This window comes from Ahaetulla prasina, chromosome 1 (genome assembly GCF_028640845.1).
Source record: "Ahaetulla prasina isolate Xishuangbanna chromosome 1, ASM2864084v1, whole genome shotgun sequence".
Lineage (NCBI taxonomy): Eukaryota > Metazoa > Chordata > Lepidosauria > Squamata > Colubridae > Ahaetulla > Ahaetulla prasina.
Genome location: NC_080539.1, coordinates 206,611,915 through 206,636,512, shown reverse-complemented (window position 1 = coordinate 206,636,512; position 24,598 = coordinate 206,611,915). Strand labels below are relative to the sequence as shown.

Sequence of the window (24,598 nt, the reverse complement as noted above, 5' to 3'; positions counted from 1 at the left end):
ACCACAGGAAGCCAGTGCAAGCTACGGAGCAGCGATGTCACATGGGAGCCACGAGCGGCTCCCGTTACTACTCGCGCAGCCGCATTCTGGACTAACTGCAGCCTCCGGGTGCACCTCAAGGGCAGCCCATGTAGAGAGCATTGCAATAATCCAGCCTAGGCGTAACCAGGCGTGGTGACCGTGCATAAGGCATCCCGGTCAAGGAAGGGACGCAACTGGCGAACCAAGCGAACTTGGTAAAAGGCCCTCCTGGCGACGGCCGCCAGATGTTCATCAAAGGACAGCCGTCCATCCAGGAGGACGCCCAAGTTGCGAACCACCTCCTTTGGGGCCACTAACTCGCCCCCAACAGTCAGCTGCGGATGCAGCTGACTGTACCGGGGTGCCGGCATCCACAGCCACTCCGTCTTGGAGGATTGAGCTTGAGTCTGTTTCTCCCCATCCAGACCCGTACAGCTTCCAGGCACCGGGACAGCACTTCGACCGCTTCGTTGGGGTGGTCCGGGGTGGAAAAGTACAGCTGAGTATCATCAGCGTACAGATGGTAACTCACCCCGAAACCACTGATGACCTCACCCAGCGGCATGAATGTCAGATAATCATCTAATGATGATGATTGTGAGTTGTGGTGGTGCAGTGGTTAGAGTGCAGTATTGCAGGCTACTTCTGCTGACTGCTGGTTGCCAACAGTTTGGCAGATCGAATCTCACCAGGCTCAGGGTTGACTCAAGGCGGGTAAAATGAGGACCCAGATTGTTGGGGGCAATAGGCTGACTCTGTAAACTGCTTACAGAGGACTGTAAAAGCATTGTAAAGTGTTATATAAGTCTAAGTACTATTGCTATTGCTAATCAGAAATGCACATACTGCACTACTTCCCCACATCCTGATCCCCACAAACACTACTGAAATAACAAAATAAAGTTCAGAATAAAAAAAAACCCCACAATCAGTTCAATACAAGTTTGTCTTACACTGTTTAATGGGTGTTTTGTTCAATTTCTCCATTTCTACTCCAAAATGAAGACAGATTTCTAGAAAATGCAAAATGGAGTTTTCTCAACCTCTTTGTGAAAGCCCAACCTTCTCGTTACTCATGGTTTGAGTTTCCCATGCTTTTCTGATCTCTTTTAACCTTCTGAAAATTTTATTTTAATTGGTTACCATGCCACTGAAAGACAGTCTAGGAGATTGGCAGGCAGTGCCTTGACCCATGAAATCATTGGCTGTATACTACTTGCCAAATCCCCCTGTGCCTCATTTGCCAGTATAGCAATAGTGACAGCTGTTGCCACAGCATCTATTCCCCACCCATTTCAATTCTCCTCGGTGTTGTTGTTCCTTCCACTTGCAACACTGCTCCAGACAACACTGCCCTGTGTATATTCTTTTAATTGAAACCATGCTTTTGGGATGATTTCTATTCAGAAAGAGAAGCTTAGAGGGAGTTTCAGTCCAGATTGAGTTCACTAATCAAGCTCAGATTTTTCTATCAAGGGGATGGAAATTCTTACTGCTGCTGATCTCATTCTGATAGGGTAACAAATTTTCCAACTGAACATGGGGCTAAAATGTCTGGGAAATATATAATATCATGCTGGCTTTGATTGCTTGATCTGGACTGTTTTCTCTCTTTGATGAAGAAGTAGAGTTAGGAAGATTTTTTTTAAAAAAATGTGCTGATGTGAATTAGTATTTCGGGTATGATATGCACCTCATATATACTATTTTCAGTCAGTTAATGGGAGTAACTGATATAAAAAACATGATTTTGGATACTGATTCAGTCTATATATGAGTAAATAATGAAACTATTATATAAACCTTTAAACTGCAGCATCAGGAAGGTTGAAAAATAGAATTGGGAATAGCATTAGATTGACTACTTTTTATTTTTCTTCATTCGTTGCATTGGAAGAATCACTGAACGGAAAAAAGGCGATGTTAGATGGGCTGATTATATCTATAAAAATAAAATATGTTAAAGAAACTTAGATTACTCATAATCATTTCACTACTGTTCATATACAGTATGTAAAATGTGCGTTGCCTTGATACCTTGCTTTCCTAGAGAAAGAAAGATAGTCCAACAGAGAATTGTTCATTAATGTAGTGAGGAAAGAAGTCTGTGGATTCTGTGCCATAAGCATATGGTAATTACAAATCACTGGACTAAAGTCAGAAAGTGTTAGCAAATAAGAAGTATGTATGTTGTATCATCAACAGGGGACTCAAGTGGTCATGAAATATAACCTTCCTTAAATAGGATAAAATATCAAAGCAGAATCAGAGAGCACAGCTATGATTTTGGAACAGCTTCTGGAAAAACCCTGCCAAGAAAACTGCAGGGACTAGTTCAGACAGTTTCAGAAGTCAGTATTGATTTGAAGGTTCAAAGAAAATGCCATTGAGCATAAATATATTTATTTATTTTCTAGATTTTGAGATTTCTTTTAGTTATTTAGGTTTGGTTTTATTAACCAAACCAAATTCTTGGTTTGAACAACAATATAAAAGAACAACATGAAACCTTGAACCTCATCATCTAAACCTTGGCTGAATTCATTTCCTCAGAAAAGGCAACTATCTGAAAATTATTTCCAATTCTGCCAAGAAAACTGCAGGGACTAGTTCAGACAGTTTCAGAAGTCAGTATTGATTTGAAGGTTCAAAGAAAATGCCATTGAGCATAAATATATTTATTTATTTTCTAGATTTTGAGATTTCTTTTAGTTATTTAGGTTTGGTTTTATTAACCAAACCAAACCAAACCAAACCAAACCAAACCAAACCAAACCAAACCAAACCAAACCAAACCAAACCAAACCAAACCAAATTCTTGGTTTGAACAACAATATAAAAAGAACAACATGAAACCTTGAACCTCATCATCTAAACCTTGGCTGAATTCATTTCCTCAGAAAAGGCAACTATCTGAAAATTATTTCCAATTCTGCCAAGAAAATAAAAATGTTACTGGAAATTCTCTTAAAGAAAAAAGAAGAACATGTTTTGTCTTCAGTTTGGCATGTGTCATTTTCTCATAAGAAGCTATAATTCCTATAAATGTAGCTTCTCGGCCTTTTGACTAAGATCAAGTGTAGTATCTATAAATGTAGCTTCTCGCCTTTTGACTAAGATCAAGTGTAGTATCTATAAAAATAAAATATGTTAAAGAAACTTAGATTACTCATAATCATTTCACTACTGTTCATATACAGTATGTATGTTGTATCATCAACAGGGGACTCAAGTGGTCATGAAATATAACCTTCCTTAAATAGGATAAAATATCAAAGCAGAATCAGAGAGCACAGCTATGATTTGGAACAGCTTCTGGAAAAAAAGCCACTGAGAACAATCTCTTCATTCCCAATTTGACCCTTTGCCTTGAGGTTTCCACCTCTAATTATTATGAATGTAGCATGATGGCCGGTTCATTTGTCCAAGGACTGCAAGACTAATATCTAGTCTTACATAAATACAAAAGTGTCTAGTAAGTCCAAAAAAAAAAAGACAAATTAAGAATATCATAGAATGTCACTGATGTCATAATGAGAGCCGGTTTGATATAATGATTAAGGCACTTTCACGGCCAAACATTCCTAATAGTTGTGGATGCATTTTCTAAATGGTTGGAGGTCATACTCATGAAATCCACTACGGCCGAAGCAGTAATCGCAACCCTGCGCCACCTATTCGCAACTCACGGATTGCCGGACACTCTGGTGTCCGACAATGGGCCTCAATTCACGGCAGCCCAGTTTGAAGAATACCTGGCAGAGGAAGGCATCCGACATGCCCTCTCTGCGCCTTTCCACCCTGCGTCGAATGGCCTTGCAGAGCGTTCCGTCCGGAGCGCTAAGGAGGCATTGTCCAGGCTAAAGCCAGGTGACTGGCAAGCAAAAATAGACTTTTTCCTAGCAATCCAGCACAGAACCCCAAGCACGGCCACCGGGAAAAGCCCAGCCGAATTGCTAATGGGACGGAAACTCCGGTGCCCACTGGACCGTTTGAATCCCCATTACACACCAGAGGGTTACAAAGGAAAACTAGAAAAGACCAGGGAAATGAGCATAGGCGACCCGGTGTGGGCTCGAAACTATGGGGACGGCCCTAGTTGGCTCACAGGACAAATAATTAAAGTAACTGGCCCAAAATCATACGTGGTAGAGCTACCCGACAACCGAGTGTGGAGGCGCCACATAGATCAGTTAAGGAAACGAATAACCGACCAAACTGAACCAAATGAAACATATCATGATCAATACCAATTTGATTCCACAGCCAACAATGACCCGGGGGAGGCGCAAGACTTAGCTGAGGTCCCTGAGTTCCAGCGACGCCATCAGGTTCCCGAGGCGGCAGGAATTGAAAAAAGTAATCCAAGGCCCGATGGCCAAGAAAAGAGTCGGCCAATAATCCGGAGCCCGTTGGCCCAGAGAAAGTGCTGGGAGGAAAACAGCCCTCCGACCAGCTCAAACACCACCCAGAACTGAACCGCGCAGGTCAGAAAGGACTAGGAGACGCCCAGGTTGCGAACCACCTCCTTTGGGGCCACTAACTGCTCAACAGTCAGCTGCGGATGCAGCTGACTGTACCGGGATGCCGGCATCCACAGCCACTCCGTCTTGGAGGGATTGAGCTTGAGTCTGTTTCTCCCCATCCAGACCCGTACAGCTTCCAGGCACCGGGACAGCACTTCGACCGCTTCGTTGGGGTGGTCCGGGGTGGAAAAGTACAGCTGAGTATCATCAGCGTACAGATGGTAACTCACCCCGAAACCACTGATGACCTCACCCAGCGGCATGAATGTCAGATAATCATCTAACGATGATGATTGTGAGTTGTGGTGGTGCAGTGGTTAGAGTGCAGTATTGCAGGCTACTTCTGCTGACTGCTGGTTGCCAACAGTTTGGCAGATCGAATCTCACCAGGCTCAGGGTTGACTCAGCCTTCCATACTTCCAAGGCGGGTAAAATGAGGACCCAGATTGTTGGGGGCAATAGGCTGACTCTGTAAACTGCTTACAGAGGACTGTAAAAGCATTGTAAAATGTTATATAAGTCTAAGTACTATTGCTATTGCTAATCAGAAATGCACATACTGCACTACTTCCCCACATCCTGATCCCCACAAACACTACTGAAATAACAAAATAAAGTTCAGAATAAAAAAAAACCCCACAATCAGTTCAATACAAGTTTGTCTTACACTGTTTAATGGGTGTTTTGTTCAATTTCTCCATTTCTACTCCAAAATGAAGACAGATTTCTAGAAAATGCAAAATGGAGTTTTCTCAACCTCTTTGTGAAAGCCCAACCTTCTCGTTACTCATGGTTTGAGTTTCCCATGCTTTTCTGATCTCTTTTAACCTTCTGAAAATTTTATTTTAATTGGTTACCATGCCACTGAAAGACAGTCTAGGAGATTGGCAGGCAGTGCCTTGACCCATGAAATCATTGGCTGTATACTACTTGCCAAATCCCCCTGTGCCTCATTTGCCAGTATAGCAATAGTGACAGCTGTTGCCACAGCATCTATTCCCCACCCATTTCAATTCTCCTCGGTGTTGTTGTTCCTTCCACTTGCAACACTGCTCCAGACAACACTGCCCTGTGTATATTCTTTTAATTGAAACCATGCTTTTGGGATGATTTCTATTCAGAAAGAGGAGCTTAGAGGAGTTTCAGTCCAGATTGAGTTCACTAATCAAGCTCAGATTTTTCTATCAAGGGGATGGAAATTCTTACTGCTGCTGATCTCATTCTGATAGGGTAACAAATTTTCCAACTGAACATGGGGCTAAAATGTCTGGGAAATATATAATATCATGCTGGCTTTGATTGCTTGATCTGGACTGTTTCTCTCTTTGATGAAGAAGTAGAGTTAGGAAGATTTTTTAAAAATGTGCTGATGTGAATTAGTATTTCGGGTATGATATGCACCTCATATATACTATTTTCAGTCAGTTAATGGGAGTAACTGATATAAAAAACATGATTTTGGATACTGATTCAGTCTATATATGAGTAAATAATGAAACTATTATATAAACCTTTAAACTGCAGCATCAGGAAGGTTGAAAAATAGAATTGGGAATAGCATTAGATTGACTACTTTTTATTTTTCTTCATTCGTTGCATTGGAAGAATCACTGAACGGAAAAAAGGCGATGTTAGATGGGCTGATTATATCTATAAAAATAAAATATGTTAAAGAAACTTAGATTACTCATAATCATTTCACTACTGTTCATATACAGTATGTAAAATGTGCGTTGCCTTGATACCTTGCTTTCCTAGAGAAAGAAAGATAGTCCAACAGAGAATTGTTCATTAATGTAGTGAGGAAAGAAGTCTGTGGATTCTGTGCCATAAGCATATGGTAATTACAAATCACTGGACTAAAGTCAGAAACTGTTAGCAAATAAGAAGTATGTATGTTGTATCATCAACAGGGGACTCAAGTGGTCATGAAATATAACCTTCCTTAAATAGGATAAAATATCAAAGCAGAATCAGAGAGCACAGCTATGATTTGGAACAGCTTCTGGAAAAAAAGCCACTGAGAACAATCTCTTCATTCCCAATTTGACCCTTTGCCTTGAGGTTTCCACCTCTAATTATTATGAATGTAGCATGATGGCCGGTTCATTTGTCCAAGGACTGCAAGACTAAAATCTAGTCTTACATAAATACAAAAGTGTCTAGTAAGTCCAAAAAAAAAAAAAAGACAAATTAAGAATATCATAGAATGTCACTGATGTCATAATGAGAGCCGGTTTGATATAATGATTAAGGCACCAGGCTAGATAGTGGAAGACTGTGAGTTCTAGTCTTGTCTTACACAGGGAGTTAGCTGAGTGACTATAAGCCATTCTAGTCAACCTTAGGAAGCAAGTAATGGCAAATCACTTCTGGAAAAACCCTGCCAAGAAAACTGCAGGGACTAGTTCAGACAGTTTCCAGAAGTCAGTATTGATTTGAAGGTTCAAAGAAAATGCCATTGAGCATAAATATATTTATTTATTTATTTATTTTCTAGATTTTGAGATTTCTTTTTAGTTATTTAGGTTTGGTTTTATTAACCAAACCAAACCAAACCAAACCAAACCAAACCAAACCAAACCAAACCAAATTCTTGGTTTGAACAACAATATAAAAAGAACAACATGAAACCTTGAACCTCATCATCTAAACCTTGGCTGAATTCATTTCCTCAGAAAAGGCAACTATCTGAAAATTATTTCCAATTCTGCCAAGAAAATAAAAATGTTACTGGAAATTCTCTTAAAGAAAAAAGAAGAACATGTTTTGTCTTCAGTTTGGCATGTGTCATTTTCTCATAAGAAGCTATAATTCCTATAAATGTAGCTTCTCGGCCTTTTGACTAAGATCAAGTGTAGTATCTATAAATGTAGCTTAATTTCCAAGTGTTTTAAAATGGAAAACAGGCTGGAAAAAAACATTTTTGGTCACACAGACTCAAATTCTAGATGCTTGTTGGCTGATTTTAGCATGGCATGTTCTTTTAGCCCAACATACCTCACAGGGTTGTCATTTATTGTTTTATACAAATAAAAATCAATGCAGTGGGAAGCTCTTTGGTTTTGGTCCATCACAGTAGAGATCTCTGTGCAAATTCCTTGAGGATTAAAAGATATATATATATTTTTAAGAAAGAAAGTGACTTGAAAAGAATTGGGACGCAAAGAGTTGCTTTCCATTGGTGGAAAGGTTTTCCTTTGGTAAACATAAGCAGGTTTTCAGAGAACTGCAGTTTAATTTTAGGCAAGTAGAAGTGACAAGATAGAATGAAATTCATGCTAAGTCACTGAGGTTTTGCTGGCATTACTGAACCTAGACTAGCTTTTAGTCTTTGCAGTCCTTGGACAAATGAATTGGTCATCATGCTACATGTATAATAAAAACCTCAAGGCAAAGGGCGGAATCTGGCAGGGGCCATTTTGACTTGCAAAGTTCAGCAACTACGTGGGAGATAGACATCATTGTTGCATGCAAGATGGCTAATGGCATGCATGAAAGGAAGCTAGTGAGTTCATATTGGATCAATGGCTCTCAACCGGAGACGTCCTTGGCCAGTCTTTTGTCAGTTTCCCAAACTTGTTTCAGCTTTATTCCCTCTCTTCTACCAGTTTCATTGTGGGCTCTTTTGCCATGTTCTACAGTAATTATCAATAAGGGCCATATGCCCCTCCACCCCAGGGGCCATGCCATATTTTGAGGGAGCTACAGTATATTTCAGAAGGGCCGCCCAAAAATAACTGCCTGCCATATAACCAATTTGTATTACTCCTCATAAATACTTCTTCTTTATATCACACAGTTGGATTAATAAAGAGTACCTTTTTTTTTTAGCTTACGTGAAGTATGTAGACCATAGAGGTAAATGAGGCTCCAAAGAAAGCCATGGCAAAAAAAAAACCCCGAGAGCCCATTTTCTAGAAAAACAGGGATGGAAGCCCACTTCTCTCTCTCTGCCCAACCTACACATGCATACATTCACACAACTATGGTAAGGACTAGCATTATAAAGCAAGCGCTAGTCTTCTTTATATGAATAACTTTTGGATTCTTAAAATTAAGCTAACTCGTTTAAGGGAAATATGACCTAGGCTTTCTATAACTTTATTTACTCTTCAAATTTAATTAACGACACAACTGTCATTGCTGATATTGTTCCAGGACATTTTCTATTGACCCAATATAGTGGTACCTTGGTATTCAACATTAATTGGTTCCAGGAGGTGCAATCAATGAGTACGAAAAATGATGAGTACCAAGCCCATTTTCCCCATAAGGAATAATGTAGTGAGTCACAAGGCAGCTGACACCTACAAGCTTTAGCTTGTACGTTGAGTACCAAATAAATGATGAGTATCAAGACAAAATTTTCACATCAAAATACATTGAGTAAAAAGTATTTTGTAGCAGTCAATGAGTAGTCATTGAGTTTCAAAGCGGTTGAGTACCAAGGTACCACTGTACTATACTCTCTGGGATTTTGTCAAAGTAAAACCTGCAGGTGGCTGAGAGATCTGAGATGTGTGTGTGTGTGTATCAGACTCTGATCAAAATTAGAATCAATTGGGTTAGATAGCTATTATTTTATAAAGGTCTCCAAGAAATTCCTTATGTTATAAGCAAAATGTATGAACCCAAATTTAGACCCTTTCCTTTTGCTTTTTGCTAACAAAATATATCTGCTTGGGTTTCAATTCCAGGATAGTAATTTCAGCCAGCCATTCAAGCTTCTGTTTTCCCACCTGCATAAACAGTCCAAAGAAGAATGGAATACTTTGCAGGCTATGTATCCTTTGCTCAGTTAGGATTTATTCATGAAAATCTTTGCATTCTGAAGCACCTGAGCTGAAAAATTAAATTTAATTTTTGGAGGCTCCTTGATGTAGATAATTAGGGAAATATGTCTTTGCATACAGCCAAGCTATTCAGATATTTGTTGCTACGTTTTTCCAAATCATTCAAATTTGTGAAGTTTATCTGAACGTTCCTAAACTGACTATTTTGTAAAGTCAGACTAAATCTCTTTAAATAAATGTATGACTCTTAGGTAACATTGCCCCAGACAAAATACAAATTTGTTATGTTTTATGGCACTGTGAGAAATGAAGAAAAGGCTTTTGGGAAGGTATACATTCTCTATGGTTAAAATAGGAATTTTGTTTTATACTCATTACAGGCAAGTTTCCTGGACTTCACATCAAGCAGGATTGGCAGCTGATTCTGCTAGGAATGTAATAATTTGCATTTCTTTAGTCTGTGCCTTTATGGGGTGAAGTATTGGGTGTATAAGATTTTTAAACAAAATATGCATTCCTTTGGTTCAAATTTAAACAGTTTGAGGAAAATGCAATCCAGAATTAAAACTACACATTTCTGTAAAGTGAAACGTCCAGAGAACATCTAAATATAATATTCACTGAAAATGTTTCCTCAAAAATGGTATTTGGGTAATGAAGTTGTAGGGGAAGAGAGTTAGCCAGTGAAATAAGCAAGCTATCAGTGTTCTGAGTAACGCACCCATTGAAAACAGAACTCTAAGGCACATAGATTTCTCAAAGAACATGTTTATTGGATACATCATATCGGCACAGCTGGTGAAAACCAAGTCTGAAAGTTCACATGGTTTTCATTTAATTAAAAGTGCAAAAATCCCCCTTCCCATGTGTCACTGGTCACATTGTCCAATGAATATAGCTAGCAGGCTCCTCTCCTCCTTCATCAGCCACCTGTTACAAAGATCTTGGATCCCACAGGAAAATGTTTTGTTTTGACCGTTAGCCAGGCTATCTACTTTAGCCCCTCCCTTCCCCCTCTCAGGCTTCATGGCAACTATGATGCAGCACAAGATGGCTTCAGCCAGGTTCGCTTCACTGTTGACACAAGCATTGAATCAGGGAAAGAAATATGTTTCAGTCCCGAAAAAAGCAAAAGAGAACTCCAATATATGCACTGGAAATCTTAACACAAAAATAGAGCTGTAATAGTTGGAGCAGGGTGTCCAATTATTTGTGTAAGGGTTCAAATCAGACAAAACTATCTTCAGCCATCTACTTGGGTTGTTTATTCTGGTCACAGCAACCAAGTATCAGAAAAGTGAATGTTTATGTCTCTGGGAAAGGATAAGCTTAGAATGTTTCTTTATGCATTCTGTAGTTTTGATGAAACACTGGAAAGGCTCAAAAACTATTAAATCTGCTTATCATAGGAAAATCCAATGAAGTATTATGGTTTTCAAATATTATTTTATTTATTTAGCAAATTTATATAACCTAAAATGTGACCCTGGGACGCATGCAATAGATAAAAACAGTAAACACCATAAAACAAACACAAATAAAAAAAAGAAAAACCCAAGATAGCAAGCTGACAATCATGACTTGACAACTTACTGGCTCCCCATGGGATCGTGGAAGAGCTAAAGTTTGAGAGGTTTTTTGAAGGCAAGCAGAGATGGAACCAACCTCACTTGTGGTGTGGGGAGTGGAATGATATTCCAGAGGGCAAAGGCCACAGCATAAAAAGCATGCCGTCTGGATCCCACTAGGGATATCAGTAGACAGGACCCACAGAATACCCCTCCTGATCAATCTGATGGAATGGACTGATATAAGTGGGAAGAGACGGTCCCTCAAATAACCTTGTGTCATACCATGTAGGGCTTTAAAACAGACCAGAGGTGAGTTTCAGCAGGTTCTGACCAGTTCTGGAGAACCGGTAGCGGAAATTTTGAGTAGTTCGGAGAACTGGTAGTAAAAATTCTGACTGGCCCCACCCCTATCTATTCTCTGCCTCCCCATTCCCAGCTGATCGGGAGGAAATGAGGATTTTGCAGTATCTTTCCCCTGCCCTGTCCACCAAGCCATGCCCACCAAGCCACACCCACAGAACTGGTAGTAAAAACTTTTGAAACCTACCACTGGAACAGACGTGTAATGTGCTCCATTCTAGGGACACACATAACTGTCCACACAGTTGCATTCTGCAGCAGTTGAAGCTTCCAGATATTCTTCAAAGGCAACCACATGTGGAGCTCCAGTAATACATTCTAGAGGTGACCAGGGCATAATTCTTGCAAATACAGCCTCATAGTTCAGGAAAGAGCGCAAGTGGCACACAATAGGAAATGTTACGATAGCAGACGACAAATCTTCAATGGGCGTTTGTTTTCTTTTTCAGGCTAGGGGGAGATGGGTGAGTTTATGCTCAATTCTCAAAGGAACCATTAAGCCTACAAGATATGGGAATGACAATTATAGCATTTTTCTAGACAGATTATCAACAAATTGTATAGTAGAATTGCTTCTTCATCTAAAATATCAATAGCTATCACTGTCTGTTAGTAGCTTAAAAGCAAGTTTATTCCAAGTTTATGAGGACCTGAGATCTAGTTAGACTTAATTATTATAGGACAGGCTGCAACAATGAACTTTATAGGAAGTTTCGGGGTCTAGGGCTGTGCAAAACGTGTTTTGGTGACTATAGGGAAATAGTAATGTGTTTGTCCATGCCAATTGCAGCTTTTGGATACAATTCAGGATGCTTATTCTTAAACAGGGCCTCTGGTGGCTCAGCAGACTAAGTCTGTCTGTTATTAACACAGCTGCTTGCAATTACTGCTTCAAGTCCCACCAGGCCCAAGGTTGACTCAGCCTTCCATCCTTTAAAAGGTAGGTAAAATGAGGATCCAGATTGTTGGGGGCAATAAAAGTTGACTTTGTATATAATATACAAATGGATGAAGACTATTGCTTAACATAGTATAAGCCACTCTGAGTCTTCGGAGAAGAGCGGGATATAAATTCAAAATAAAAATAAAAAATTCAAGCCTTATATGGCCTAGGTCTCCTTTTTTTTTTTTTTGTTATATTACTTCAGGCCAAGTCATGGACAGATTATCTAGGAGAAGTTCTTTTGATGTGATTGTGGATAGTCAACATCAGCCTGATAGCATGTAATGACATATTGGCCCAAAGTGGCACCATTCAGACTTTGATTTATTTTGTTCTATCCCTATCACCTTGCAAAATGTTGCCACTGCCTTTCCCTACCTTCAGAATATTTAATTTTCATCATATAAAGTAATAAAAAGATCTCAACTATAGATCATATGATAATCACTATTACCAGATATGGAAACCTAAATTACTAGTCAATGTTTCTATCTCTTCAGTAGAAGTCAAAATTCAACAGTAGAAAGATAGGATTACATAGCACGTGGGATTACATTTGTTTCCTCCCCTTGCAAGAATGGCTCAAATGTATAGCTCATAAAGGATATGCAGTTCCCAGCTCACTCATACTTTGGAATATAAACAAAAAATTATTCTCAAGGATAAGAACCTAGAGAATACTGAAGAATTTTTCCTGGGGCCATTTTTACTTTAAGACAGATCTCAACAAGAAGGAATTCTGGATAGAATCCCAATAGTATGACCTAATGACTAGTGTTCCAACTTAAATAATATACATTTCTTTTATAGAAAATGCTTCTATGAGATGAATCAGCAATTGCCATCACCAATTAGCAAATGAGATTATATGTGCATTATATTAATATGTATTGGGAAGGGCAAACTGTTGAGTTCTGGAAGTAACGAGGCTGGAGACCAGGGTAGTGACAACAGCTCTTTAATATAGGGTGAACCCAGCAACAGGCTGGGGGAAAAACCTCTCCTTTTATACAGTTCTGCGGGAGGCTTCGTCCAATCAGCAACGTGCTGATTTCCCGCTCAAATATTTAAAGGTACAAACATGAATACATAACACTCCTCCCCTCCCAGAAAACACTTTGCCTCTATTTACATATTTATTTACATGTTATTTTTCGACGTAGTCACGCAAATAACCTGGGCGTCTCCTAGTTCTTTCTGACCTGCGGTTCAGTTCTGGGTGGTGTTTTGAGCTGGTCGGAGGGCTGTTTCTCCTCCCAGCTCTTTCTCTGGGCCAACGGGCTCCGGATTATTGGCCGACTCTTTTCTTGGCCATCCGGCCTTGGATTAATTTTGGAACTTTCCTGCTGCTTCCCTCGGGACCTGATGGCGTCGCTGGAACTCTGGGACCTCAGCTAAGTCTTGCGCCTCCCGGGTCATTGTCAGCTGTGGATTCAAATTGGTATTGGTCATGATCTGTTTCATTTGGTTCGGTTTGGTCAGTTATTCGTTTCCTTAACTGATCTATGTGGCGCCTCCACACTCGGTTGTCTGGTAGCTCTACCACGTCGATTTTGGGCGGTTATCTTTATTATTTGTCCTGCGAACCAACTAGGGCCGTCCCCATAGTTTCGGGCCCACACCGTCGCCTATGCTCATTTCCTTGTCTTTCTAGTTCCCCTTGTAACCCTCGGGTGTGTAATGGGGTTCAAGCGGTCAAGTGGGCACGGGTTTCCGTCCCATTAGCAATTCGGCTGGGCTTTTCCGGTGGCGTGCTTGGGGTTCTGTGCTGGACGGCTAGGAAAAGTCTATTTTGTTTGCCAGTCACCTGGCTTGAGCCTGGACAATGCCTCCTTAGCGCTCCGGACGGAACGCTCTGCAAAACCATTCGGCGCGGGGTGGAAAGGCGCAGAGGGCATGTCGGATGCCTTCCTCTGCCAGGTATTCTTCAAACTGGGCTGCCGTGAATTGGGGCCCATTGTCGGACACCAGAGTGTCCGGCAACCCGTGAGTTGCGAATAGGTGGCGCAGGGTTGCGATTACTGCTTGGCCGTAGTGGATTTCATGATTATGATCTCCAACCATTTAGAAAATGCATCCACAACCACTAGGAATGTTTGGCCGTGAAAGGGCCAGCAAAATCAATGTGGATTCTTGACCAGGGCCCTTGGGGCTTTTCCCATTCTCTGACTGGGGCCGTTGGGGTAGAGGTCTGGACTCTTGGCAAGCCTGGCATTTCCCTACCCTCTCAGCAATCTCTGCGTCCATGAGTGGCCACCATACATAGCTTCTAGCTAACCCTTCATCCTTACGATCCTGGGTGACCTCGTGGAGGAGGTCCAATACCTTTCCCTTAATTTATCAGGAATTATTACACGATCACCCCATAACAGGCACCCCTTGAGCCGAGAGCTCATCTCGTTTTTAACAAATTCTTTGAACCGTTAAGCCCGGCGCAGCGGCCACCCTCTGTACCCAACCGGTACAGTCCTTAACACAATGTCGGTATGATGCCGAGCCACTTCCTTAGATGTGACTGGGCCAGAGTCAACGAGTCAATAAGTAGGATGGGCGTCCCGGGTGGGGTCTTGATCGCCCCTGGTAGTGGGCATCGGCTCAAGCGTCTGCATGCCCCACTTCTTTTCCTGGTCGATGCTGCAGCTTGTACGAATAAGCGGCTAAGAATATAGTCCAACGGGTCAAGCGTGGCGAAAGTGCCACAGGCGTTGGGCGGTCGCCAGCCAGTATCCCTAGTAGCGGTCTGTGGTCAGTCACGATTTCAAAATTCCGCCCAAAGACATACTCGTGGAATTTTTTGACCCCTGACACAATGGCTAGTGCTTCTTTGTCTAATTGGCTGTAGTTCCTCTCTGGGGAGGACATCGTTCTAGAGTAGAACGCTATAGGGGCTTCTGTGCCGTTTGGAAGTCTATGGCTGAGTACAGCCCCCACCCCATAAGGGGAGGCATCGCAAACCAGCACTAGGGGTAATGAGTCGTGATATTGGATGAGCAGGCTATCACTTGAGAGCAGGTTCTTTACTGCTTCAAAAGCCCTATTTTCTGACTTTCCCCAAGACCAAACAGTATTTTTTCCTAAGAGCCTATGCAGCGGTTCCGCAACGGTTGCTTTGTTCTTTAAAAAGACCGCGTAAAAATTAACCAATCCCAGGAATGCCTGCAGCTCTGCTTTGTTTTTGGGCGCTGGAGCCTTCCTAATTGCCTTAACCTTGCTCTCAGTAGGGTGAATTCCTTTCTTGTCTATCCGGTAGCCCAAGAAATCGACGGATTCGACCCCTATCTGGCATTTGTTTGCCTTGACTTTTAATCCGGCTGTCCGGAAAATCCCCAAAACCTTTCTTAAACGTTCCCCCAATTCCTCCATGTTTTCCCCTGAAATTAGGACATCATCGAAGTAGGGAACTACCCCTGGGAGCCCCTGCAGTAGTCGTTCCATCAGGTTTTGGAACAGCCCTGGTGCCACACTGACCCCAAATTGCAATCGGGTGCACTTGAAAGCCCCCCTGTGCGTCACAATCGTTTGGGCTTGACTGTGCGGGCGCTCACGGCAGCTGTTGGTAGGCTTGGGCCAAGTCTAACTTTGCGAAGACTTGCCCTTGCCCCAAAGAGTGCAGTAAGTGTTGCACCACGGGAACCGGGTAAGCGCTTTTCTGTAAGGCTTTGTTAAGCGTCGCCTTGTAGTCAGCGCAAATTCTAATTGACCCGTCCGACTTTATTGGGGTGACGATTGGCGTCTCCCACTTTGCGTGATCGACTGGCACCAAAATCCCCTGATTTATGAGCTTGTCCAGCTCCTTATCGATTTTTGGTTTTAGGGCAAAAGGGACTCTCCTCGCCTTAAGCCTAATGGGGGCTACCTGGGGGTCTAAGTTGAAGGAAATAGGGGTCCCCTTGTACTTGCCCAGGCAGTCCTTGAAGACATCTTCGAACTCGTTAAAGAGAATGTCTTTCAAGTTGCAGTCACTTCTGTAGATGCCAGTCACTCCCATGCCCAGGGCACGAAACCAGTCTAGCCCCAACAGGCTGGGCAGAGTTCCTTCGACGATCGTGATGGGCAGGGTCTTCTTGTGAGGGCCGTACTCGACTCGGACGGAGGTGGTCCCTCGAACAGGGATGCGATTCCCCTGGTAGTCGTGGACTCGTAGTCGTTGTGCTTGCAGGTGGCGCTTCGCGACGGACGGCAGCGACTTCGCCAAAGTGTCCCAGGACATGATGGTGATCGCTGATCCCGTGTCTACTTCAAGCCGGCACCGTACACCCTCTATTTTTGGCTTGGTGAAGATCTTCTTCTCCACTTTGGTCGTGGCGGCCTATGACCACAGTTGTTTGGTTGGAATCCGCGCCTTTTTGTTTGAGCCAATCGCGGGTCGCCTGGCCGATTCAGCGCTCTGATTGGCCGATTTGAATTTTCGGCGGGAAGGTTGGGCGCTCGACAAACTTGAGCTAGGTGCCCTTTCTTCCCACACCGCCGACATATCGCATCTTTAAATTTGCAGCGTTGGCGCTGGTGTTGACCCCGCAGCTTCCGCATTCGTCTCGGTCCCCTTTGTCGCGTTTTCGGTCGGCAGACCCTTCCTCATCTTCACCGTCGGATTCGGTCTGAACCTCCTCCTGGTGCACGGAGTTGCCTTCGCGCCGCCTTTTGTGGGACGGCTTCTGTAGCGTCTCTGCCGCTTGGGAGGACATTTCATGTGCTCTGGCCGTCCAGGCGTTGGCCAGCGTTAGGTTGCTCTTTGCTAGCAGCCGCCGCCGTAAACGGATGTCTTTGACCCCTCGGATGAGTTGCTCGAGGAGCACCTCGTCTAGGTCACGGTATCCGCAGTCCTTGGGCGCTCTTCTTAGGCGGCCATGTAGTCACCGATGGACTCGCCTCCATCTGCCTTCGCTCTCCGATTCAAACCGCTGCGTATTTGGGCGGCGTTGGTGCGTGGTTTTAGTAAAGTCTGTAAAGTTGGCCACGACACCGACTGCAACGGCGTTGGCTCTGCCAGGGCTTCCGCGATATCGATGACCTCCGGACCGCAGTGGCTTAAGAAATAAGCCCTTTTTCGGTTATCTGGAACTCCTTGCAGTTCGTTGGCTTCTAGGAAACTTTCAAACGGGTCATATCGTTCCCATTTCTCCTTAGCGGGTCAAGCAGTGCGGGTGAGTGTAACTGGCCATCTCCGCTTTTCTGCCCTGGATTTGCTGGGTTCGGGTCTATCGTGCTTCAGCTCGGTTCTGGTTCTCCTCAGCCTCGATATCCCACCTTCGTCGCCAATGTTGAGTTCTGGAAGTAACGAGGCTGGAGACCAGGGTAGTGACAACAGCTCTTTAATATAGGGTGAACCCAGCAACAGGCTGGGGGAAAAACCTCTCCTTTTATACAGTTCTGCGGGAGGCTTCGTCCAATCAGCAACGTGCTGATTTCCCGCTCAAATATTTAAAGGTACAAACATGAATACATAACACAAACGAATACAATCTAAAATTTACAACTCTAACATGGAATATCCATTTCTGTTCTGAAATGGAATATTACATTCATTCATATATGACCAAAGTGTTGAAGATGGCCCCAAATGTTATCAGTTGGGAGATACTACTATGTGTAAACTAAAAGAATGGTGGGAGGAGGGAGAGGAGAGGGAAGAGGAGGAAGAGGAGAAATCACTAAATTAAAAAAGAGAAATACAGAACTTCCGGTGGCGCCACCTCTTCGCTGAGCTCCTAATTACGGGGCTCCGTACTGAACATCGTAAAAGCCAGGAAAAGCCGGCTTTAATCTCTTTCCCTGGATGAAAGGGAAAAGATAAGAGCTGCAGGGAAGTGTTGGTAGACCTCCCCAGGGGCTTTGTTTTTAATTAAGCAGAGCCCTGAAGGGTCGACGGTCCCATAAATATTCCTGCCATGCTCCGACTTCAGTGCGTGCCTGCAAAAGCAGGAAAAGAAGAAAGTGTCCATCTCTGCTAATTGTCTTATCTTTATGGATCTCTTTAAGCAGACGGAATGAGTGCGAGCGAACAATTACTGGATTGCAAGTATTTTTGATCTCCTGACTTCTACCTTTTAAAAAAGAGAAACTTTTTTTTCTTTGTTTTAATTGACTCTTAAAGATGGCGCCTGAAAGGGAGTGAAAGTGACGAATGGAATTTCAAACAGCCTGTGTAACTAAGAAGATAAGAAATGTTATGTGTGGATTTTAATGAAGTGAAGTGAGCTCTCCTATACTTAAAGGGGAAAAGAGAAGTTTCTAGACTTATATTTTGTGAATTTTAAAAACTGAAATGGCTACTAAAAAGAGAAATACAGTGAAAAAGAATAGTATTGTAGAATGTAAAATGCCTAGCAAGAAAGGCTGAATTAATGGGCTTCAATTGATTTCCAGTTTGTGATTTTTATCAGTACCTGTCTTCCAAGGAACTGATGGGTTCAGCAATACAGAGGGAAACGGAGAAGCTACTTGCTTGGAGAAGTCACTAGGGTAACTTTCCCTGGATTTCCAGGTTATGTATCCTGGATTTTCACCAGTAGATGAAACTGTGCCCCAGACAAGAAAATAAAATCAAAGTAATTAAAATGCAAATAAAAACTTAAAAAAATAAAATAAAAAAAGAACTAAGATTTCTTAGCATATCCCCAAATTAAATAGTCAACATGAAAACCCACAGATGTTAAAAAGCTGCTTTCTTGCAGCTTGAACTCTGCATTCATGTATTCCCTGTTTTACATGGCTCATCCTTGAAAATAATACTCATTTTGTTTAAATACTTCAAAAATGTGCATGTCTTCACCTAAAATTTAATAATATTCTTCCTTTCAGAAGGATTTCCATACATTAATAATATAGAAACAAATAAACTATTCATTTCCGTGATAATCAAGTCACAAACCCTCAAACTTGATTTCACTGTTTTAATCTGTAGTCTCTAATTCAGCCTCGATATCCCACCTTCGTCGCCAATGTTGAGTTCTGGAAGTAACGAGGCTGGAGACCAGGGTAGTGACAACAGCTCTTTAATATAGGGTGAACCCAGCAACAGGCTGGGGGAAAAACCTCTCCTTTTATACAGTTCTGCGGGAGGCTTCGTCCAATCAGCAACGTGCTGATTTCCCGCTCAAATATTTAAAGGTACAAACATGAATACATAACACAAACGAATACAATCTAAAATTTACAACTCTAACATGGAATATCCATTTATGTTCTGAAATGGAATATTACATTCATTCATATATGACCAAAGTGTTGAAGATGGCCCCAAATGTTATCAGTTGGGAGATACTACTATGTGTAAACTAAAAGAATGGTGGGAGGAGGGAGAGGAGAGGGAAGAGGAGGAAGAGGAGAAATCACTAAATTAAAAAAGAGAAATACAGAACTTCCGGTGGCGCCACCTCTTCGCTGAGCTCCTAATTACGGGGCTCCGTACTGAACATCGTAAAAGCCAGGAAAAGCCGGCTTTAATCTCTTTCCCTGGATGAAAGGGAAAAGATAAGAGCTGCAGGGAAGTGTTGGTAGACCTCCCCAGGGGCTTTGTTTTTGATTAAGCAGAGCCCTGAAGGGTCGACGGTCCCATAAATATTCCTGCCATGCTCCGACTTCAGTGCGTGCCTGCAAAAGCAGGAAAAGAAGAAAGTGTCCATCTCTGCTAATTGTCTTATCTTTATGGATCTCTTTAAGCAGACGGAATGAGTGCGAGCGAACAATTACTGGATTGCAAGTATTTTTGATCTCCTGACTTCTACCTTTTAAAAAAGAGAAACTTTTTTTTCTTTGTTTTAATTGACTCTTAAAGATGGTGCCTGAAAGGGAGTGAAAGTGACGAATGGAATTTCAAACAGCCTGTGTAACTAAGAAGATAAGAAATGTTATGTGTGGATTTTAATGAAGTGAAGTGAGCTCTCCTATACTTAAAGGGGAAAAGAGAAGTTTCTAGACTTATATTTTGTGAATTTTAAAAACTGAAATGGCTACTAAAAAGAGAAATACAGTGAAAAAGAATAGTATTGTAGAATGTAAAATGCCTAGCAAGAAAGGCTGAATTAATGGGCTTCAATTGATTTCCAGTTTGTGATTTTTATCAGTACCTGTCTTCCAAGGAACTGATGGGTTCAGCAATACAGAGGGAAACGGAGAAGCTACTTGCTTGGAGAAGTCACTAGGGTAACTTTCCCTGGATTTCCAGGTTACGTATCCTGGATTTTCACCAGTAGATGAAACTGTGCCCCAGACAAGAAAATAAAATCAAAGTAATTAAAATGCAAATAAAAACTTAAAAAAATAAAATAAAAAAAGAACTAAGATTTCTTAGCATATCCCCAAATTAAATAGTCAACATGAAAACCCACAGATGTTAAAAAGCTGCTTTCTTGCAGCTTGAACTCTGCATTCATGTATTCCCTGTTTTACATGGCTCATCCTTGAAAATAATACTCATTTTGTTTAAATACTTCAAAAATGTGCATGTCTTCACCTAAAATTTAATAATATTCTTCCTTTCAGAAGGGATTTCCATACATTAATAATATAGAAACAAATAAACTATTCATTTCCCGTGATAATCAAGTCACAAACCCTCAAACTTGATTTCACTGTTTTAATCTGTAGTCTCTAATTCAGCCTGAAACAAACTGGGTTGCCTTTAAATGACTAAACTGGGGGCTGAACTGAACTCTATAATCAAGGACATTCCTAATTATAAAACTTAAGCTATTCAGGTTCTGCAACAATTCTATGGATCCATCGGAAAACGCAAAGTTTACAGATTTGTCTATTCCAAAACACAAGTTTCTTAATGTTCACAGGATCGCAGGTTCAATAAAGTTATTTCCAATTGATTTTAGGACATCAAGAATGGCTAATTTCATCCACTGATTTCATTGGAATCTAAATTCAACTTATATGAATTTCAGTGCTATTTTCTTGCAAATGGTACTATTTCAAGCAGCAGAAAGGGAAGGATAATGATTTTCTTCTGTGGCTCAAAATCTATTCCAAATGATTATGAGAGTAACATCCCAGTTCCCCTGAGAAAAATTTTTGGCAGAGAAAAGAAGCTATACAAGATAGAAATAATATCAAAAGGCTCGTTGTGTTACTCTGGATACAGACTAATTCTAGCTTTCTTATTTTGAACAGCTGAGTTGGAAAAGGACCTTGGAGGTCTTCAAGTTCAATCCTTTGATCCATCAGGAGATCATATACCATTCCAGACAAATGGGTTGTCCAATCTCTTCTTAAAAACCTCCAATGATTTGGTTGAAGGAGCTACATATGTATAGCCTATAGAAGAGAAGTATTAGAGGGAACATGATAACAGTCTTCCAGTAGTTGAGGAGCTGTCACAAAGAAGATGAGAATGGCTTATTCTCTAGGGTGCCAGAGGGCAGGACAAAACATAATGGATGGAAGCTTGTCAAAGAGAACTACTTACTACTAGAAGTAAGGATAAATTTTCTGACAGCAAGAGCAATTAATTAAAAGAATAGCTTGACTCCTGGGGTTGTGAGCTCTCCATCACTGCTGCTTTCAAAAGTAGACTTAACAATCATTTGACTGGCATGGCATAACTCTCCTGACCTGAGCAGAGAGCTTGGACTAGAAGACCTTCGAAGTTCCTTCCAGCCCTTTGTTTCAATGATTCCATTGAAATGATCATTTGCCCCAGGAAGAAGCATCTCCTCTAACAAACTAACGTGGGCAACCTGTAAATAAACTATTAGAGACACAATTGATTATTCCTTTATTCTTGCAGAACATTTTTTCAACTGGTCAAGCACCAAAGTAGTAGCTTGAGTGCATTGAGGTTTATAATAGCTCAACCAGACCAACAGTCCCCATACAGAGGGTTTGCAAAGTACTTATATTTTCAGAAGATTTGGAAATTCAGATCCTCTTACTGTAGAACCGCAAATTTATTTAACTAGTGAGCAATTCCATCATTCACAAATCTAAATGGCTGGGTCATGCTACTGTACAATCTAATCTGAAAGATCAAAGTGATTCACAGGGATGGAGGATCTTGATTTCTTGGAAAATTCTCTGGGGATAAAATGATGTCATTCTCTAAGAGTTCTAGTGAGTAATTTAAATGGAGACTATTTTACAATAAGACTTCAAAACAAATATGCAAGATTCCCATCTATTAGTGAATTTGTTCTACAGTGGCCATCAGTTGAACTAATTTCCTTCCATGATCTTCATATATTGTATTTTATATCGAATGTTTCAGGAAGGGACATCTTGAAATTGACAGCTAACATTTTTTGATACTGCATTTAATGAGAAAAGGGAGTAGGCATGGGTATAAAAATATAAAGATTCTCTACAGAACTCATTGAGTTTGAAGTAATTTCTGCACTTTTATCCTGGTATTATATACCACACAGCATCTTAACAATATTGGGTTCATTTAAATTCTTAGTATTTTCTAAAAAGTCACTATATCATAAAGGTTAAATAGATTTCACTTCAAGTCCAATAGTGATAGCAATTGACACCAACCAAGTATTCTTCAATTTCAAATTTCTATGAGCCCTAGCCAGCATGGAGTCCAACCATTTCTAGAGAGCCATGTGGTTCTTGTAAGTTACAGATTTAGAATAATAGTTGTGGAAAGGTTTTTTTAGCTAATCTGGTTTATACCAGAATCTTTTTCACTGATCATTTTGAAAGGGAATAGAAATCCCATATGTAGTGTGACTTTACTTGCTTCCTCATTTTCAGATAGTGACCTGTATCGTCACCTAGTTAAAATGGACCATTCTTATATAAGGAAAACAGATTTCTTCTCCTTCTACATCATTATAACTACTATGATGATGACTGTGAACAGGTTCAGTTCATGGAGCTATTATCCATCTGCAGAGTGAGCATAGTTTCTAGCATTAACCCAAGCCCAAATTTGTCCCTGCTAGCCCAGGATTGTCTGCCTCTAAATTAATTAATTTAACTATTCAGTTCACAGGAATGAAGGCAGAAAGGCTGAAGTGCTTGCTTGAATGAAGAACTTATGAGGTCTGCTTAAAGTAAGCTCAATATCCTAGATTGTTTTGCAGCTTGATGAATATCAATTGAATAAGGGCTCATAACTGTTGCTGCCAATCTAAAGAAGTTGTTTGAAAATAGATTATTGTTCAAAGAGAGCCAGCTTAGTATAGTAGTTAAATTGCTGGACTAGAAGCCAGGTAATTTTGAGTTTGTCTCACCTTATGCATGAAAGCCCGCTGGGTGACTTTAGACCAGTCGCTTTCTCTCAGTCCAACCTACCTCACAGGGTTGCTGTTATGGAAAAAATAAAAGGAGGAAGGAGAATTAGGGATCTTCACTACTTTGAAGATAATAAATTATAAACAAGTAATAAAGGCAAGACAAAAAAGCTAATAAATATATAAAGACATTCTCTGTGATTTCATTGCTCATGAATCACATTGGTTTGCTACTTTTATGCATTAAATCCTGACTGCTTGATAAGTTACCTGGTATACATTCTTTGTGGCCAAAAAGTTGGTCTTTGTCCTCTTACAATATCACCTAAAAATCAGAAAAGATTATTGATACTTGGGGTTGAACTGTGGGGACCTTGGTTCTGTGCTTGATTGTTTTCTTGCAGACATTCCCTTACCAAGCTTAAACTGAAATGTATGATAAATGATGCATCGACATCACTCTGTCCAAAAGCTACACTTTTGGATTTTTCCCTTGCCACTTCTCTCTCTCTCTCCCTCTCCTCTCCCTCTTCTCTCTCTCCTCTCTCTCCCCCCTTTCTCCTCTCTTTTCCCCTTCTCTCTCTCCTCTCCCCTCTCTCTCCTCTCTCTCGCCCCTCCTCTCTCTCGCCCCTCCTCTCTCTCCCCCTCCCCCTCTCTCCTCTCTCTCTCTTTCTCTCTCTCTCTTTTCTCTCTCCTCTCTCTCTCTTCCCCCTGCCCCACCCAGGCTGGAAAAGAGAGAGCAAGTTTTTAGAGGCCATAACTGTGAAAAGATACCTCATCCCTTCCCGCTTCTCTCCTGCAAATACCCCCTAGTGCAACCTAAGGGGATTCAGAATCTGGAGCTCCCTTCCATTATAAGTTAAAATCTTAAAAATAAGGTGACTTGGTTTTCAAAGGAAGTGCTTGTATTAACATCCCTGAGCCTCCAGTCAGCTGCTCCAAAATCATTTTAGGGAGGGAAAAAAATATTTTATCTTGTAACTTGGAATGAACCTTTGCTTTATTTGGCAATACACACTATTTAGGAAGTTTCATAAGATCTTCACAGTGGGTTTGCTCATCATCTGATCAAGCAGAGTTGCTATGTTCTTGTCTCAAGTCAATTTATGGAAGCAGCTTTATGGAAGTGGATTAGAATTCAACAATCCTTGTGAAGTTTAACTGAAGAACTGTGGGATGTAAATACTGTAAA

The 24,598-nt window shown here is 41.3% G+C and overlaps 1 long non-coding RNA gene and 1 pseudogene across 1 annotated transcript; one reads left to right on the top strand and one right to left on the bottom strand.

The window, feature by feature from the left end:
* The first annotated feature begins 7,372 nt into the window (after window positions 1–7,372).
* On the top strand, window positions 7,373–7,552 carry LOC131189418 (U2 spliceosomal RNA; annotated as a pseudogene).
* Window positions 7,553–20,330: 12,778 nt separating this feature from the next.
* LOC131188133 (uncharacterized) lies at window positions 20,331–23,769 on the bottom strand. The gene is made up of 3 exons (XR_009152724.1): window positions 23,677–23,769; window positions 23,407–23,479; window positions 20,331–20,418 (listed from the first exon to the last, which is right to left on the bottom strand). It is a non-coding gene; the product is annotated as an uncharacterized LOC131188133 (long non-coding RNA).
* Between the last annotated feature and the right edge of the window lie 829 nt (window positions 23,770–24,598).